The 18,819-nt window shown below is 36.4% G+C and overlaps 1 protein-coding gene across 1 annotated transcript in view; it reads right to left on the reverse strand.

Annotated features, from left to right (window-relative positions):
• FUT8 (fucosyltransferase 8) overlaps nucleotides 1–18,819 on the reverse strand; it is a 259,999-nt gene that overhangs the window by 161,895 nt on the left and 79,285 nt on the right. Inside the window, exon 3 of the mRNA XM_081829752.1 lies at nucleotides 4,937–5,026. The gene's annotated coding sequence lies outside the window, so the exon portion shown is untranslated. The remainder of the gene's footprint in view (nucleotides 1–4,936; nucleotides 5,027–18,819) is intronic.

Consider the following 18,819-nt stretch of genomic DNA (forward strand, 5'->3'; position numbering starts at 1 on the left):
TTTGATAAGTTCTTTATAGATTTTGGATACTAAGTACCCTTCATCTGATATGTCATTTGCAAATATCTTCTCCCATTCTGTCGGTTGTCTTTTGGTTTTGCTGACTGTTTCTTTTGCTGTGCAAAAGCTTTTTATCTTGATGAAGTCCCAATAGTTCATTTTTGCCCTTGCTTCCCTTGCCTTTGGTGATGTTTCTACAAAGAAGTCGCTGCAGCTGAGGTCGAAGAGGTTGAGGATTCCTGTCTCACATTTAGGTCTTTCAACCACTTGGAGTCTATTTTTGTGTGTGGTGTAAGGAAATGGTCCAGTTTCATTCTTCTACACGTGGCTGTCCAATTTTCCCAACACGATTTGTTGAAGAGACTGTCTTTGTTCCATTGGACATTCTTTCCTGCTTTGTCGAAGACCACAGAGTTGAGGGTCCATTTCTGGGCTCTCTATTCTGTTCCATTGATCTATGTGTCTGCTTTTGTGCCAGTACCATACTGTCTTGATGATGACAGCTTTGTAATAGAGCTTGAAGTCCAGAATTGTGATGCCACCAGCTTTGCTTTTCTTTTTCAACATTCCTCTGGCTATTCGGGGTCTTTTCTGGTTCCATACAAATTTTAGGATTATTTGTTCCATTTCTTTGAAAAGACTTCATGGTATTTTGATAAGGATTGCATTAAATGTGTAGATTGCTCTAGGTAGCATTGACATTTTCACAGTATTTGTTCTTCCAATCCATGAGCATAGAATGTTCTTCCATTTCTTTGTGTCTTCCTCAATTTCTTTCATGAATATTTTATAGTTCTCTGGGTACAGATTCTTTGCCTCTTTGGTTAGATTTATTCCTAGGTATCTTATGGTTTTGGGTGCAATTGTAAATGGGATCGACTCCTTAATTTCTCTTTCTTCTGTCTTGTTGTTGCTGTATAGAAATGCAACTGATTTCTGTGCATTGATTTTATATCCTGCCACTTTACTGAATTCCTGTATGAGCTCTAGCAGTTTTGGGGTGGAGTCTTTTGGGTTTTCCACATAAAGTATCATATCATCTGCAAAGAGTGAAAGTTTGACTTCTTCTTTGCCGATCTGGATGCCTTTTATTTCTTTTTGTTGTCTGATTGCTGAGGCTAGACTTCTAGTACCACGTTGAATAGCAGTGGTGATATTGGACATCCCTGCTGTGTTCCTGACCTTAGGGGGAAAGCTCTCAGTCTTTCCCCATTGAGAATGATATTCACTGTGGGTTTTTCACAGATGGCTTTTATGATATTGAGGTATGTACCCTCTATCCCTACACTGTGAAGAGTTTTAATCAAGAAAGGATGCTGTACTTTGTCAAATGCTTTTTCTGCAACTAGTGAGAGGATCATATGGTTATTGTTCTTTCTCTTATTAATATATTGTATCACATTGATTCATTTGTGGATGTTGAACCAACCCTGCAGCTCAGGAATAAATCCCAATTGGTCGTGATGAATAATCTTTTAATATACTGTTGGATCCTATTGGCTAGTATTTAGGTGAGAATTTTTGCATCCATATTCATCAGGGATATTGATCTGAAGTTCTCCTTTTTGATGGGGTCTTTGTCTGGTTTTGATCAAGGTAATGCTGGCCTCATAAAATGAGTTTGGAAGTTTTCCTTCCATTTCTATTTTTTGGAACAGTTCAGAAGAATATGTATTAATTCTTCTTTTATTTTAGCGAGAGAGAGTGGTGGGGAGGGGCAGAGAGAGAGAGAGAGAGAGCCTCAAGCAGACTCCACACTGAGCACAGAGCCCAACACAGGGCCTGATCCCACGACCCCAAGATCACGACCTGAGCCGAAACCAAGAGTTGGATACTCAACCAACTGAGCCACCCAGGTGCCCCTTGTTGCTTTTTAATTTTAGAAGATTCTACTGACATATCCTCAAGCTCAGAGAGAATCTTTCCTCAGCCATGTTTGGTCTTCTAATAAGCCCATCAAAGGCATTCTTCATTTCTATTACAGTATTGTTTTATTTCTAGCATTTCTTTTTCTTTCTCAGATTTTCATCTTTCTACTTACATTATCCATCTGTTCTTTCACGTTGCCTATTTTCTTCATTAGAGCCCTTGGCATATTAGTCATAATTGTTTTAAATTCTTGGTCTGATCATTCCAATATCCCTGCTATGTTTGAGTCTGATTCTGATGCTTGCTCTGTCTCTGTAAACTGTGCTTTCTGCTTTTTAACATGCCTTATAATTTTTTTGTTGGAAGCCAGACATGATGCACTGGATAAAAGGAACTGTGGCAAACAGGCATTTAGTAATGTGGGGTAGGAGAAGTGTTCTATAGTCCTATGATTAGGTCTTAGTCTTTTAGTGAGTCTGTGCTCCCAAGTTATGACCTTCACAAGTTCTTCTCAGTCCTCCTGCAACTACCCGCCCCCCCACCCAGCCACACACACACACACACACACACACACACACACACACACACGCCCCTTAGGTCGAAGAGGACGGCTAGAGGAGGAACAGGATGGCTGGAACTGGACACTTATCTTCCCCTACATGGAAGGCTAAAGCAGGCTCGAGTTGGGCATTCCCCTTCCTCCAGGTCAGTTAGACTCTGAAAATACCTTAATAGGTTAGACACTGATAAAATAACTTTTCTTTAGGGTAAATCTTAAGAAAAACAGAATGCTTTGGCATATTTCAAAATTGCTTTCCCCTTTCCCTGTAGGAAGTACCAGGGCATTTTTCTCTACTACTCACTGTGAAGATATGATAGAACTGGAGTAAAACCATGAAAGTGTGGGATTCCTATGCTCGGGCCTCCCTGGAGTTTCTACCTCAGACTTGTCCATATTGAGCCTCTGGCAATTAGTTAATTACATTTTAGGTTTTTTCCTACCCAGTACTGCGTTCCCTTAGAGGTCTCTGCTCCTATGCTCTGCTAGAGTAAGTTGTCATACTCCGTATTTGCCTGTCTGTCTCTCCAGTTTGGGGATAGTAGCTTGCCCTGTGACCTCACCTCTATGAAAGATCTAAGAAAGTTGAAATATTTTTCAGTTTGTTCAGTTTCTTACTTACTGTCAGGCTAGAGTGATAACTTATATACCAGACCAAAAACCACTGAAAAATCTCCATTTTCAATTTTTACCTTCACATTTTACTAATTGATAAAGTGATATATAACACTCTTATGCTATTAAGGAGAGAGAGAAAACAGATCTGAATTTGTCTCAACAGCACATAAATTACCTAAAATACGACTGATCATAGAGTTCACCCTATAAGTAATACCAAAATGCAAATTATTAAACAATACACTCCATCCTTTCTTTCTGAAGCAATGAAAACACATAATCAAAAATTATAGGGATCATTTAGATCCTGAATTATTACAAACTAAAACAGCTCCTAAATAAAGACCTAAATATTAGATTTCCATAGGAGCTTTTTAAAAAATTTATCAGTAAAAACTGCAATTCACTGGTATCTTTGCTGCTCAATTTGCAGAAAAATAAAGCCTATTTCTTAATTCCTAAAATAGAATGATAATACCTTCTAAACAAACTCAAGTTTTCATATTCTTCCTCTGGAGGAAAAAAAAGCAGTAAAAAACTAAAATTTGTATGTGAAATTTGACATTTGGATGCCAATTCCCAGCATTTGCTATTGTGGAATTAACCTTTATCAAAATTAATTTACTTAGAAAATCATAGTCCACTGTATAGTGCTGTCTGCTGTTCTTATAACAAGAAATACAGCTAATTTTTTTTCCAAATTACACTGTAAAACAGCTCATTACTCTTTATATTATTGACTTAAATTTTATTCAACTGAGTTTTAACATACTTAATCAAAGGCATGCTGGTTAAAAAAGATGAAAATACTGAATTCACCTTAAGAAATTTGAAAGCATGTTGCAAAGAAGTCCCCAAACGTAACAAGAATGTCAGAATAATCAAACCTAAGGGAACATATTAGCAGTATCTTCACTTCACATAAATGTAACTTTATTATTATTATTTGCACATCTGTGATGTATTAGGTACAACAGACATTCCTGAGCCCTTAATATATTGAACAGATGGTGAACCCTTACAAAATTAGGAACAAGGGTAACATCTTAAAGAATTATTAATAATCTTGCTCTTCAGCCAGAGGAGAGCTACAATGCTGGACAAATACTTTTCCTACAAGGATAATGAGGAATTAGGGTGAAATACATAGGAAATGATTTGTGGATGGTCACAAAAAGCATTGGGAAAAGTGACTACAGTAACACACACACACACACACACACACACACACACATATAAGCTCCTAGAAAAAAAGATTAATCGACCCAAAAAGAGGTTGTCAATTGAGAACGAAGATGAACACTTGTGAAAGATAGAAAAGAATGCTCTAAAAGTTCCATTCTTAATTTGCTAAACATAAAATATATTCTTGAGACCCCACATCCCTGCAATCCTAAAACAAAGTCAGAATCTAACTAAAACTAAGACTCAGTAATTGGCATAGTTTCTAGCTAAAGTAATAACCAATAAAAATGGAGCCAATTATGTCAGTTCACAAGGGATAAATGAAAACATCAAAAGCAAAAAAACAAAAAACAAAAATTAAGACTCTCTCATCCTGAAAAGTGGTTATATATATGTAAAAATAAACTATCAAGGTGAAAATGGCTAAGAGACAAGATACTCTAGCAGATAGAGCACAGAATGTACTCCTGCTCCAAAAAATGTCACATGATTTTTAGAAAGTCACTGGTTATCTCCAGAACTGAAATAATGTAGTATCAGTGGAATCTTTTAAGGAAAAGTGATACAGCATCAATAAATAATATAGTGCTTTCTGGGTGAAGGAACACTACCTACCTAAAGAGAAAAGGATTTCTTAACTTTTAAAGAGAAAAATTTGATTTATTAATAAAGTTATTTCAATATTAACTGTGAAAAATGGCTTACCTTCCTTCCACTAGAACATAAGCTGACAAAACAACATGGTATTTCCAAAGGAAGATATTATTGCTTGAATCTGGGTCAGTAAAATTATCACTGTTCAAAATGAGAAAAGAAAGGGGTAACATTAATTATCTACAATTATACATTTTCTTTGTTGTTAACATGAAACATATCTCACATAAAATCTCAAAGGTCATTCAAATGAGATACATGTCCCTAGGTTTGAAATCTCTAGAGATAGCTGCTTTGAAGACTGAAAAAATAGTTTATTTAAATAATTCCTGATCACTAAATGTGAATAAATTTTTTTCCAACTAAAACAATTTTTTTAATATTTACTGTTCTCACACCACTTTAATTTTTTTTCCCCTAACAAAGAACATGGAAGTTCAGCTATACAAAAAGGCTCACACACACACACACACACACACACACACACACAAATGGGGGGGGCGGATTTTCAAACAGCTTCAAGGACAAAAAACATGTTTCACACTAGATCATATTTACAGTTCCTCATCTAGAATTCAACTAACATCCAACTGCAGCAATCAGCCAAGCTTGGCAAATTAAAATAACAGTAATTTTGACAGATTATCTTCTATAAATATTCAAATATGGGCGTTTATGTACATACAAGGGTCTCTATATGCCAATCAAAATGCTTTGTTTAGGATCCCAAAACTGAGTTTTCACCCTTCTTTTCGTAGGAATCCCCTAAATCCTTAACTTTCATTTTAACTCTTTCACCTCAGCTGATAAAGGGGCCAATTATTTCTCTATTCATAGCCTGAATTAAAAATTTACAGATAATATTCATATCAGACAAAAAGAAAGTACCTAGAATCTTTGAAAATCTAAGTCTGTAGAGAAAAAAGGAAAGATCCAGGAATGGGGATGAGGCAGCTGCAGAGAGAGAATCTTGAAGGATAGCGATTAATGTTTTACACATGTGACTAGGTATGGCTTGCTAAAGTAAAATCCAAATGTAAAGAGCAATTAACAACTTCATAAATTTGGGCTGCCTTCAAAGTTCCATTAAGATAGACTACCATTTGGGACACCTGGGTGGCTCAGTCGGTTAAGTGGCTGCCTTCAGCCTGGGTCATGATCCCAGGGTCCTGGGATCGAGTCCACATCGGGCTCCTTGCTCAGCAGGGAGCCTGCCTCTCTCTCTCTCCCTCTGCTTGTGCTTTGTCAAATAAATAAAATCTTAAAAAAAAAAAAAAAAAGATAGACTACCATTTATTTGGTGCACCCAGGCGGCACTGTCTGTTGAGCATCCAACTCTTTGTTTCAGCTCAGGTCCTGATCTCAGGGGTGTGGGATCAGGCTCCCAACTTAACAGTGAGTCCGCTTGAGTTTCTCTCTCCCTCTCCCTCTGCCCCGCCCCTCCGCACTCACTCTCTTTGTCTCTGTCTCTCTCAAATAAGTAAATAAAATCCTTTAAAAAATAAAAAGACTGGGGCGCCTGGATGGCTCAGTTGGTTAAGCGACTGCCTTCGGCTCAGGTCATGATCCTGGAGTCCCGGGATCGAGTCCCACATCGGGCTCCCTGCTCAGTGGGGGGTCTGCTTCTCCCTCTGCCCTCTTCCCTCTTGTGCTCTCTGTCTCTCATTCTCTCTCTCAAATAAATAAATAATCTTTAAAAAAAAATAAAATAAAATAAAATAAAAAATAAAAAGACTACCATTTATTTGGCTCAAGGCAAAACCCTATGCTTTGATGACAAGTTTAAGTATATGAAAGTGTCAAAAGTGGCGGAATGCAATTAGTATGAAATTCAAACCAAAGGCAATTTTTGAAATCCAGAGGTAGCTCTATTTAATCAAGAATAATCGCTCTAATGAAGGCAAGATATCTCATGCATGAATTTATTAATTGTCCTCCTATCCTATCTCCCATTAGTCAGTTCCCCTTAAACATGTATGCAATTACTGAAAAGAACCCAGGAAAACTACAAGTGATAGACATGCCTCTGCATCCAGAACAGACAATGCAGTCAAACAAAATTATGGACAAAAATTCAACCTATTCAGAGGCATATGCCCTTCTGATTCCACCTGTAAAGAAACAGCTATAAATCTCTATTAAGATTGCTCAAAATATTTCTAGAAAGTTAAGCTTGCAAGAAACTCTTCCTTTATGATCACTCACCATTCAACCACTCAAACCCAGGTCCAACAGCAGATGCAAGCCAGACCAGTGGTTTCCAAAGCAGCAAAGGGAGAAGAAAAGTCTAATCTAGGGACCAGTAGCTTTAGCCTCCCATTGGAGCTTGTTAGAAATGCAGAATCTCAGGCCCTATCCAGGGACAGACTGAATCTGAATCTGCATTTTAACAATCCCCAAATAATTCACAGACATATTAATATTTGAGAATCTCTGCAGGAAGAATATTAGAATGAGAGAGAAGGTATAATCTGTGCAAAGACTGGTTCTTACTGCAGGCCATTGTTTGGCCAATAAGCAATCAATTCTTAACCTCTGGTTTAAAAGCATCATTATTCCTCCCACAATCTTTGTATTTTATTTTATTCAAGATTTTATTTATTTATTTGAGAGAGAGAGAGTATGAATAGGGGAAGGGGCAGAGGGACAAGCAGACTTCCTGCTGAGCAGGGAGCCTAACACAGAGCTTGATCCCAACTGAGCCAGTCAGGCACCACTAAATATTTTTACTTTTAAAGTTAGATGTTTAACCTACTGAGTCACCCAGATGCCCCAATTTTTGTATTTTAAATAAGGGATCTTGAAAAATAGAAACCCCTTAAGAGCCAAAGGATTTAGTATCTAATGATTAAATCTCAGATCCCAAGAAAGGCTGTGACAGAGTTAACTTAGAGCAGGTAGTCCCATCACATGTCCCTGAATCACATGAACTAGATGAGTTAATTTATTTTTTTAAAGATTTTATTTATTTACTTGACAGAGAGAGCAGAAGTAGGCAGAATGGCAGGCAAATGGAGAGGGAGAAGCAGGCTCCTCGCTGAGCAGAGAGCCCGACTTGGGGCTCAATCCCAGGACTCCGGGATCATGACCTGAGCCGAAGGCAGATGCTTAACAGACTGAGCCACCCAGGCACCCCTAGATGAGTTAATTTAATAACAACTCCTTTCATTCCAAATCCTAGACTCTAAGAGCATGCAGCAGTCTCAGTAGCTAAGAAAGAAACCAAGAGACCAAAAGCCCATGCCATCAGGTAACCAGAAGAGGAGAAAGCTGTATGTGCTCATTATTCAGCTCTTGTCTTTTAGCTCCAAATCCACCCTTTAATACTCAGCACAGTGATGCTGAAAATCGACTCTGGAAACTACTTCTTCATGCTGCCAATAAGGGCACTAGAAGGAGAAACTTGCTTTTTCCAGTCAGGGCTGCCCTAGCAGAGGCCCTCCACTCCAGCAGCAGCAGTTGGTGACAGCCACCAATTTTTACAGCACTCTCAGAAATATCAGCAGCAGCCAGGCGGTACTCCCGCCATAAGTTGTGAGCCCCAACTCTACTCCTAAGCCCTTTTTTGTTCTCCCAGTACTGATGGTTGTGGCTTTCTGCAATTATTTTCCCTGTGTTACTCTAGTATTTCCCTTTTGTTTTTTCAACCTCCAACACCTGTATAATCCATTCACTATATTAAATTTTCTTGGCAGAAAAATCTAGTGTAGATTGCTTCCCTGTCCAGATTCTAACTGATACATCGTGGCTAGATAGAATAAAATCCAGTATGATCTTGATCACTTTGGAAACTATTTTCTGAAAACATGATAGTCTATGAGAAAATATTTACTGCCTCTCCCTCAAAATTGGTGCAATATGGGAAATGGATGCAAGAAGTATGGAAACACAACTTAAGGAAATAATATATTGGGGGCACCTGGGTAGTTCAATCGGTTAAATGCTGTTTACACGTGAGAATGAATTAGAGTATTTTTTACAAAAATAATAAAATAGTAATAATGATGATGATGCTCAGAACACAATGCCAGAGATCTGATTTAACCAGTCTGAGATGGAGCCTAAGCATATTAAAACAAAACAAAACAGGGGCACCTGGCTGGCTCAGTCAGTAGAGTGTGTGACTCTTGCTCTCAGCGTTGTGAGCTGAATCCTATGTTGGGTGTAAAGATAACTTAAAAATAAAATCTTAAAAAAAAAAAAACCACTCAAGTGTTTATAAAGTACTGACAGAGGGACTGAGAACCACTTACTGGAACATTCTATAACTTTAATACTCAAGGTATGGCCAAAGGACTTAGCTACATCCAGATTACCAGTGGAGCTTACTATACAGGTAGCTTCTCGGGTCTTACCAAGAATCTAACAAGATCCCTGAGTAATCTGTATGCACATTAAAGTTTGAAAAAATAAAACATCATTCTGTAACAGTATGAAAAGGGTTTGAGAGTTTGTGTGTTCAAACTCCAACCTAAAAATAACTAAGTTGAATTTTTTTTGTCTTAAACAGTTTTACTTTTTTTTTTTTTTTTAAGTAATCTCTACACCCAACGTGGGCTTGAACTCACGCATGCTCCACCAACTGAGCCAGTCAGGCACCCCTAAATATTTTTACTTTTAAAATCTACTAGAGTTTTCTAAGAATACAACTTTAGTAAGTGAATAACTTTTAATAATATTTAATAACTAATATTTATTCAGCCTATACAATTTGTAGGCATTGTTCTTTACAAAATGATTTAATCCTCAACATATGGCTATAAAGTAATTCTATAATCCCTGTTTTACAGATAAGAAAACTCAGGCAAGAGTTATATAAAATAGCTTTCCTCAGGTCACACAATTAGTAAGTGGCAAGGCTGAGAATTGAACCCAGATAGTCTTAGCTTAAACTTAACCACAAAATAATACTGCGTTTACCAATACCATCCCAAAACATTCAGGAGAAAAGTATAATTATTGGTAGTAAGAACACTATGAGAGTAAAAGAAAAAAATCAGTGTGCTTTTCTCTGGTTTAAAAAAAAAAAAGATCAACAGAGTTGTAATAGTGATCTAATTACATCAACACTGTTATAAGTCTGTGGCCCCACTTAAAACAGAGAGGAACATGACAGAGAAGACAAGAACTCCAGAGGTTGCTTATAATGCCAGCACTGTCAACACTGTAGGATAAAATACTGCATGTGAGACTATCCCATGGAAGAAAAATTTTGGGTAATAATCACTTAGTTATCTACATTTGGGAAATAACTGAAAGCTCCTATTAGGAGGTATGTTCTCCTCAATGCCTCCTTAATTTACCCCTACAATTGCTCCTACTGCCACCATCGCCACCACCCTCAGAAAAGTAAAGTATTTAAAAGGCTGTGATTATTTTTACAATGAAACAGGCATGACATAAATTTAGTCTGATTTTTCTCCTCTTCTGTACTCCACTGCTCCTAACTTCTCAAAAGGTCCATTCTCTGCTTGTCATAACAGAAGTAAAATTTTCAGTCCCAGTAAGACCCAAATGTTACTTTTGAAAATATCGAAGACAACTTTTAAAGAAGTCAGAGGTTCTGACTTACTTTATTACTAATAAGTTGTAATAATTCATGTGAATTCTAAATAGCATGACTAATAGCATGATAGAATAGCCAAAGTTCTCAAAGGTAAATAATGTAATTGTACCAGCAAACAGATTGAATTTAAAATATGCAAAATTATATCCTGAGTATTTAAAGCAAAGCAACAATTTCTAAGATGCCTTAACTTCATTCAGTCCAAACATACTCCTAAAAAAAAAAAAGTATACAGTACCTTTTTCATTAACAATGACAAAGTTCTAGTGACCTAGTTGCTGAGAATGAACAAAACTATAGGTATTAAAAAAATAGAGTTGCTTAACCCATAAGAGCTATTAAAGTGGATGCTGGAGCCAGAAAGATTTGAGGACTAAAAATATGAAAGCAAAGACTCACTGAAATACACTCTTCTAAACACCTAAGTGTAAAACTATGACTTGAAGCAATTCATTGGTTCATTTGGGTAAGGTTTTACCTGAAGAATCTAAGAAAGCTGAGGTTCAGGGAGCCTGAGGGCTCAGTCAGTTAAGTGTCCAACTCTTGATTGCAGCTCAGGTCATGATCTTGGGGTCATGAGATTGAGTACTGTACTGGGCATGGAGCCTGATTAAGATTCTCTCCCTCTCCCTCTTCCTCTGCACCACCCTCCCCTCCCCTCTCTCAAGAAAAAAAAAAAAATAGAGAGAGAGAGAGAAAAAAGAAAGAAAGCTAATGTCCAAGTGTAGCACAGCAGGATGCAACCTGATTTCCCAACGAATGGAGTAAGAGTCTCAGGAAGCCAACACTGACAAAACCCAAAAGAAGCACGTTTTTAGAAGGCAAAGCAAGTGTCAAAAAACACAAAGCGGAGTATTCTTTTTTTTTTTTAGATTTTTTTTTTTTTTTTTTAAGACAGAGAGAGTACAAGCATGGGGAGCAGCAGGCAGAGGGAGAGGGAGAAGCAGTCTCCCTGCTCAGCAGGGAGCCCGATGTGGGGCTCGATCCCAAGATCCCCGGGATCACGACCTGAGTCGAAGGCAGACGCTTAACCGTCTGAGCCACCCAGGCGCCCCAGAAGTGGAGTATTCTTGATATGACTCTTTTCATTAACTAATATGACTAACAAAACTCATACCAAAACTCCTTGAAAATTCCCCATACCAAAAAACTCAACCCATACCAAAACTCCTTGAAAATTTCCATCAGGTTTTAATTATCCATATTAGTTATGTAAATTATTTGTAGTTATTTTTTCCTTCTAGTTAAAACCAGAAAACCACTCTCTTCCTCTGTCCACCTATCTTCGTAATAGTATATGTTCTCAGTCTACCTTCCTTTGCTACCCTATTCCAAAAGACATTTGAATAATAAAAGTAAAATATGATCTATTTATGACAAAATAAAATATACCTCAAATAAGTTATGTTTACTAAATGAGTCAAATGACTAATCACTACTCCTCCAACCCTCATAACAGAAAAATCGTATTTATTATGCATGTGTAAAAATTTAAATGAAAAAAATTTACTACCTCCATCACCAATAAAATAGAAAACCTATTGTATCAAAGAAAAATAACTATTTAAAAATCACTCGAATCATTTTTTCATCAGGAAAAATAAACTTAAAAAGATGATTCTCAACTTCAATGTCAGTCAGAATTACATATTAAGCTCATAAAATTGTAGACTCACAGGCCCATGACCAGAGATTCTGAATCATAAAGTCTGAGTTTCTGAGGATGAACCCAAAACTATATATTTTAACAAACTTCCTAAGTAATTATGATGCAGATTATCCTTAAATTACACTTTCATATATACTTCATCTTCAAACCACTCTCAACTTCCCTATAAGTCCTTTAGGTCTGATCAGACTACCCACTCCTATCCCTCATCTTAACAGCTTCGACTTCTGATTAAACTACATGCTTGGAACTAACACAGAGAAGAAATAATAGCAACCAGTTGTTGGACATATATTACTATGGGCCATGAACTTTACATAATCTATTACAGATACAAGAATTAAATGATATATTGCATGTAAAGTCTATAACAGTTTCTAAGATAAATAAATGCTTATTAAACTAGCTGCTAGCTGAAACTAATATCCACACAAAAACTCTGCATATGGATGTTTGTGGCAGTTTTATTCATAACTGACAAACTTGGAAGCAACCAAAATGTCCTTTAGTAAAGGTAAATGAAAAAGTAAACTTTGATACATATGAAATATTATTCAGCACTAAAAAAGGAATGAGCTATGAAGCCATGAAAAGACATGGAGGAAACAAAGTGAAAAGAAACCAATGTGAGAAGGCTACATACTGTGTGATTCCAACTATATGACATATTAGAAAAGGCAAAACTATGCGAACAGTATAAAAAAAAAAAATCAGGGGCTGTCCACAGGTAGAAGTTAGGGAAAGAGCAGGGGAGATGAACAGGTAGAAAGGAGAAAGGATTTTTTAGGGCTGTGAAAATACTCTCGATTATAATGATGGATACATGTTATACATTTGTCCAAATCCACAGAATGTACAACACCAAGAATGAAGCCTAAGGTAAACTATGGGTTTGGGTGATTATTATATGTCAATGTAGCTTCATCAATTACAACAAATGTACCACTCTGGTGGGGAATGTTGATAATGGAAGAGTCTATGCATGTGTAGGGGCAGATGATATAAGACAAATTTCTATAACTTCCTCTCGATTTTGCTGTGAACATAAAACTGTTCTAAAAAAAAAAAGTCTTTATTAAAAAAAAAAAGAAGAGGGGCGCAAGAGGGGCGCCTGGGTGGCTCAGTCGTTAAGCGTCTGCCTTTGGTTCAGGTCATGATCCCTGCAGGGTCCTGGGATCACGCCCAGTGTCGGGCTCCCTGCTCAGCGGGGAGTCTGCTTCTCCCTCTGCCTCTCTCCCTCCTTCCAGCTCATGCTCTCACTCACTTGCACTTCTCTCTCAAATGAATAAATTAAAAAATCTTAAAAATAAATAAATAAATTTTAAAAAGAAGAAGGAAACAGTAAGCTACTATTATCCCTAGTAAGAGATTATTTTGTGGGGGTCATCATAATGACCCTAAGACATGGTTGTTACTTATTTCCAAGTTGCAGTTGAGGAAATTAAGGTTTAATAACTTGTCTGGGCAAGTAATTTGCCCAGAGATAGTTAAGGAGCAGAGAAAGGATTCAAGATGATACCTGTGACTCCAAAACCTGAACTCTTTACTTTAACTTAGGCTAGCTTCCAGAAACAGCAGGAGAACAACAGTAGGTATAAAACCATTCCATAGTCATAACTACACTTTAGAAGAATTTTCCTGAATCATCCCTGGGTCAACCATGGCCTAAGCATATCTCACAAATGTTCCTATATGACTAAGAACTGAAAGGTATATACTATGATGGGTGGCTAACGATAGGTAATTATAATAAGCAAAATTAAGTACAGGTTAACAAGTGAACTACTTTATATTTTGGAATGTTCTACTAATAAATATAATACTTAATATTTAAAGAGCATTTAATGTTTTCACAGCACTTTAAAATTATAAATTAGCAATAACTCCACAATGGGGGTCAGTATGACTGTTAACATTCCAGCAGACAATATGAATATAGACAGGTAAACAAAATCCAGTCTAAGTCATAAAGCTGTTGAACTCAAAAACATTACAAACTCAGTCTCATGACTTCCCACATCTAAGGGCTATAATCCTTAGTTAAGAGTATAAGAAGCTACAAGGGGATGAATTCAAAACAACCAGGGACTTCTATATTTCATCCACACAAAATATGAACATAATAAATATGCAATTCAAAGTTCTCCTTCATGATGCTTTCTACTCAAATTTCGTAAAATCTGCCTATGTTCCTAATGATTAAGTTTTCTGTATGAATCATTTATTTTTTAAAATATTCTGGACCTCTTCTCAAAGCATCTGTTTTCCCCTCATCTCAGTGCCTCCCAAATGGCCACCATTTTCTTTCTCCCAAGTACATTTCTAGCTTGCCTGTTCCAACCAGCTACCTCTAAAAATGGTAAGCAATGGTTTCCACAAACCTCCCCCACTTGAACCACATTCACAACAAATACAATTAGTCATGCAAAAAAAGATATGTATACACTGATAACCTCCACCAAACTACATAACCACCAAAACTACAAATTCAGAAAATGGAAATTACTAATGATAAAAGCATATTCTATTCTGTTAAAATTGCACAGAGCAGAACTTATATTTTAACCTGGTAACTCTCAACAAGTTAATATAAGTCTTGTGGCTGTTATTTAGTTTTATAAACCTTACAATTTGTAGGTAACTCTCTAGAAAGTTTTGAAATGCATTAAAATTAAGCTCTTAGCTCATCTAGAACTAATGATGTAATGTATGGGGATTAACATAAGAATAAAAAAAAAATAAAAAATTAAGCTCTTAGCTAAATATAAAATATGATACATAATACAGAACAATATACAAATATAACTCAGCCGGCGGAGAACAGATATATCCCATTTGCTCACCCTCTCCTTTAAGGAGAGAATACCTCTCCCATACAAACCAAAGAGGTTCTGATTCACTGGAACGCTACAGAGCTCAAGGAACCCCAGCACTACAGGAAGGAACCAAAGCAATAATGCTTCCTTCTGCTGGAGATCCATTGATTAAAACACATAAAAGTAGGTATCTCTACTATCCAAATTTTTACAAAGAATGCATATTACACTTTTACAATTATGAAAGATTTATTTTTTTTTTAACATTTTATTTATTTATTTGAGAGAGAGCAGAGATAGTGAAAGAGAGCACAAGCAGGGAGGAGAGGGAGAAGCAAGCCCCTGTGATGTGGGGCTCGATTCCAGCACTCTAGGATCATGACCTGAGCCGAAGGTAGATGCTTAACAGACCGAGCCACCCAGGTGTCCCAATTATGATTTTGTCATTTTTAAGTGGTAAATTTAATTAGATATAGCCTTTTTTTTTTTTTGGAGGAAAAGGCAGATTTAGAAATTCCTGCCTGAGGAATGTAACCGTAAACATTAAATCCCACAAAAAGCAAATTAGTGAGGTTGTGAAGGGTTCCAGGCAGAGTCACTAACAAACGCCATGTTTTAAGAGTAAGAACTGTGTGCTTCTCCTCCACAGCTCTGTCTACAGAAAAAGCACTGTAGTCTTTATATAAAACCAGAGCCCAGCACTTATGACGTAGCAGAAATTCTCTGGAGTTCCCTGGAAGTCCCTCTAACTATGTAACACCCACAGAACCTCAAACAGCAGGAAGCCTAAACATTTGGTAAATCTTTCCCCATCCCTTCTTACTAAATATTAAAAATATATTCCCCTCCTGAGCAGATTCTCTAGACACAACTGAATAGTGAGTGATGTCTTTTTGGCCCCAGATCAACCTCCACTTTTTGTGTGTTATACACAGAGGGAGTATAAACCATCTATCTGTAATTCAATCAGAAATGTTTTAGGAACATAACAAGAGAAACCAATCTTTTATCTTTTAATGGTACATAAATGCACCGTCGAGTAAGGTAGTCAGTAGCAAATGTGGCCATTCAGCATGTGAAATATGGCTAATTTGAACTGAGAAACTCTAAGTGTAAAATACACACTCATTTCATACTTACTAGGAAGAATGCAAAATATTTCATTGATATTTTTATATTAATTGGTAGTCGAGGTAATATTTTTAATATATTAGGTTAAATAAAATATATTATTAAAACTACTTTCACCCATTTCTTTTTACCTTATTTAATGTGGCTACCAGAAAATGTAAAATTACATGCCATGGTTCACATTATATTTCTATTGGATGATGCTGGTCTACAAACTAGTGATCAATCATAAGCTCTTATGAAACTATTTCTACGTCAACCTTTCATGACTATCTAGCATCATAAAGTCTAGTCATTACAACAACCTAACCAAAATTTCCTTTCTCCCTGATTTGCAAAGTAGATTATATTCGTATTCAGGTTCCTTCCTTTCTGATACCTTCATTCAGTCTTAAAATGTTGAATAAATTCTATAATATTTCACCTCCTCTACCCCACCTCTGCCAACCAAGTTACTTGCCTTAAAATATTCATCTTTTAACTTTAATGAGTACTGTACTTAGAGAAGAGGAGGCTGAGAATTTTTCCTAAAAGGGCCTCCAGATTATCTCTAACAAGCAGTATGTGGTAGTGTTAGTTTGGTATATAGAATCAAATACGCCTAGTATGAACCCTGCCTCTCGTTGTGCAAAGCACTATAGCTCAGCTCCCTTGTCTGTAACAAGGATAAATATTACCACTTAACATTAAATTAATATTTCATTTAATTAATATTTACTATTAAAATATCAATAGCATATGTTGTTGTAAGGTAATAAAAGAAAAGCACTTAGAACAGGACCTGGAACTTCAATGTTAATAAGTATTAGTTACTAGCATTATTATTTCCTTTTTTGACTTGTTTCCTGAACCCATCATTCTCCTCTTCTATTTCTGGCTGCCCCATCAATAGGTTCTCTCCTTATTCAAGCCTGTAGCGTATCTAATAAAATGTAAAAAAAAACACAGAACAGCAGATGGAGCAGAAGGTCATTTGGTCTGACAAAAACAAAGAATTCCAAACACAACAGCACATAAGAAAGTGTACTTCATCACATAACAGAAAGATTCCTCACTATGAGAAACAGTCAAGCTAATTCTGGGACCCTGTAAAAGTTATCTTCAAGGAGGCTGGACAGATATTCCTCAAGCTTCCCTTTAATCGTTCTCTATGTCCCTGTCAAGAGGTCCAACCCGGATGTTAAAATCTAGAACCTATCCCATTGACAATACTCATCAAATCTAAAATTATACATTCTTTGTGACACTTTGACTCAGCTACGGATTCATGTCTGTACACCTAAAAAACCAGTAAGCTCCCATCTGCAAATATTAAAGAGCCCAAGTTTAGACTTTCACCACATTGTAATGCAAGTTAAAAATCTGCCCACTCTTACTTAAAGGCTCAAAAAGCAGAAGATATATAAGAAAAGGTCAAAATACTCTGTCACTTGTGGCATACCGCGTCTCATGCACTTCGTTCGAGCAGATTCAGGGGGGTAGCTCTTCAACTTAAGCCACAATCTGGGTCAGTTGAACCTCTCATTACCCTTTTCATATTCTGTCATACACTACAGACATTTGCATTATATATTTTGTTTCTTCTCCAAATTACACAGAAAGTATCTTAAAGGCAAGGACTCTATCTTCGTGAATTCAAAAGTCTACAACCCTGGTTCTGACCTATTGGACACTCAAGTGTTTGTCAAGCTGGATTGAATCTATAGTTACAAAAAATACATTATTTACCTTTGTGAAGTCTTCAGTTATTAAAACATTTTCATGTGATTTCATTTGATTGTCCCAACAATCTTATAGTCACAACCAAGACCTAATCTCATTTTTCATGAAGTACCTTAACTGAAGCTCAGAAGTCAAAGTAATTCAAAATTATTCACTTTTGTATGTCTTAAATACACAAACTTTAAATCCAAGACTATGCTGGTCATTGGTGACAAACCCAGAACTGCACTGAACTGTATCACACCACATCACACCACACCACACTAGTGCCTTTTTCAGAGGGAACCAGCAGAGGAAGGAGGAAGACGAAAGAAGAGATAGTGACAACATTAAGTTTTGGTAATAAGATAAATAGATAGCCAGTCCCTAAATAAAATTAAACTGCTTTTCACATTTCATTTTTCCTATCTTTTTAAAGCTTCAGTTTTATTTTCCCTCCTAATAGTTTCTGTTAAGTTTCTTCCTTTATTTTCACATAATTAGTTGTATCTTCATCATCAAAATTATACTCAATCTCAAATAAGCCAATCTATGTTTTAAGTTATGTAATTTTGTAAATACAGTTCTTTATTCTGTCTTAATGAATGTATTTAACTATTCATTTGAATTCAGCAGTATTCTCTGAAATGGGTTTTGTTCAATTTTATCCCTCTAAAAATAACCTACTATATAAGTCCACATTCTGCTGATACTCCCACTTAGACTCATGTGAGGAAAGAACCAGCAGTTTCTCTCTAAAAGTACCTACAATGAGCAATCAATCGACATAAGCTGACATCCAAGATTCTAAGAGCAAAGTTAACTTGCTCCTGAGTTCATTTGTAGAATGTCCTATAAATCTCCTATTTAATCAATGACTTAATGTAATTCACTCAACTTCTTTGAATCTGTTTCCTCATGTAGAAGAAAATTGGTCTAGAGCTTTGGAATTTCTTTAAGACCTAAAGAGTTCCTGAGTCTGGATCTGTACCTCTGAAACAAATAATGCAATATATGTTAAGAAAAAAAAAAAAGAAGAAGAAGGTAGCGG

The sequence above is a fragment of the Leptonychotes weddellii genome, chromosome 9, assembly GCF_054177405.1.
Source record: "Leptonychotes weddellii isolate Sample4059 chromosome 9, ASM5417740v2, whole genome shotgun sequence".
NCBI classification, from domain to species: Eukaryota; Metazoa; Chordata; class Mammalia; order Carnivora; family Phocidae; genus Leptonychotes; species Leptonychotes weddellii.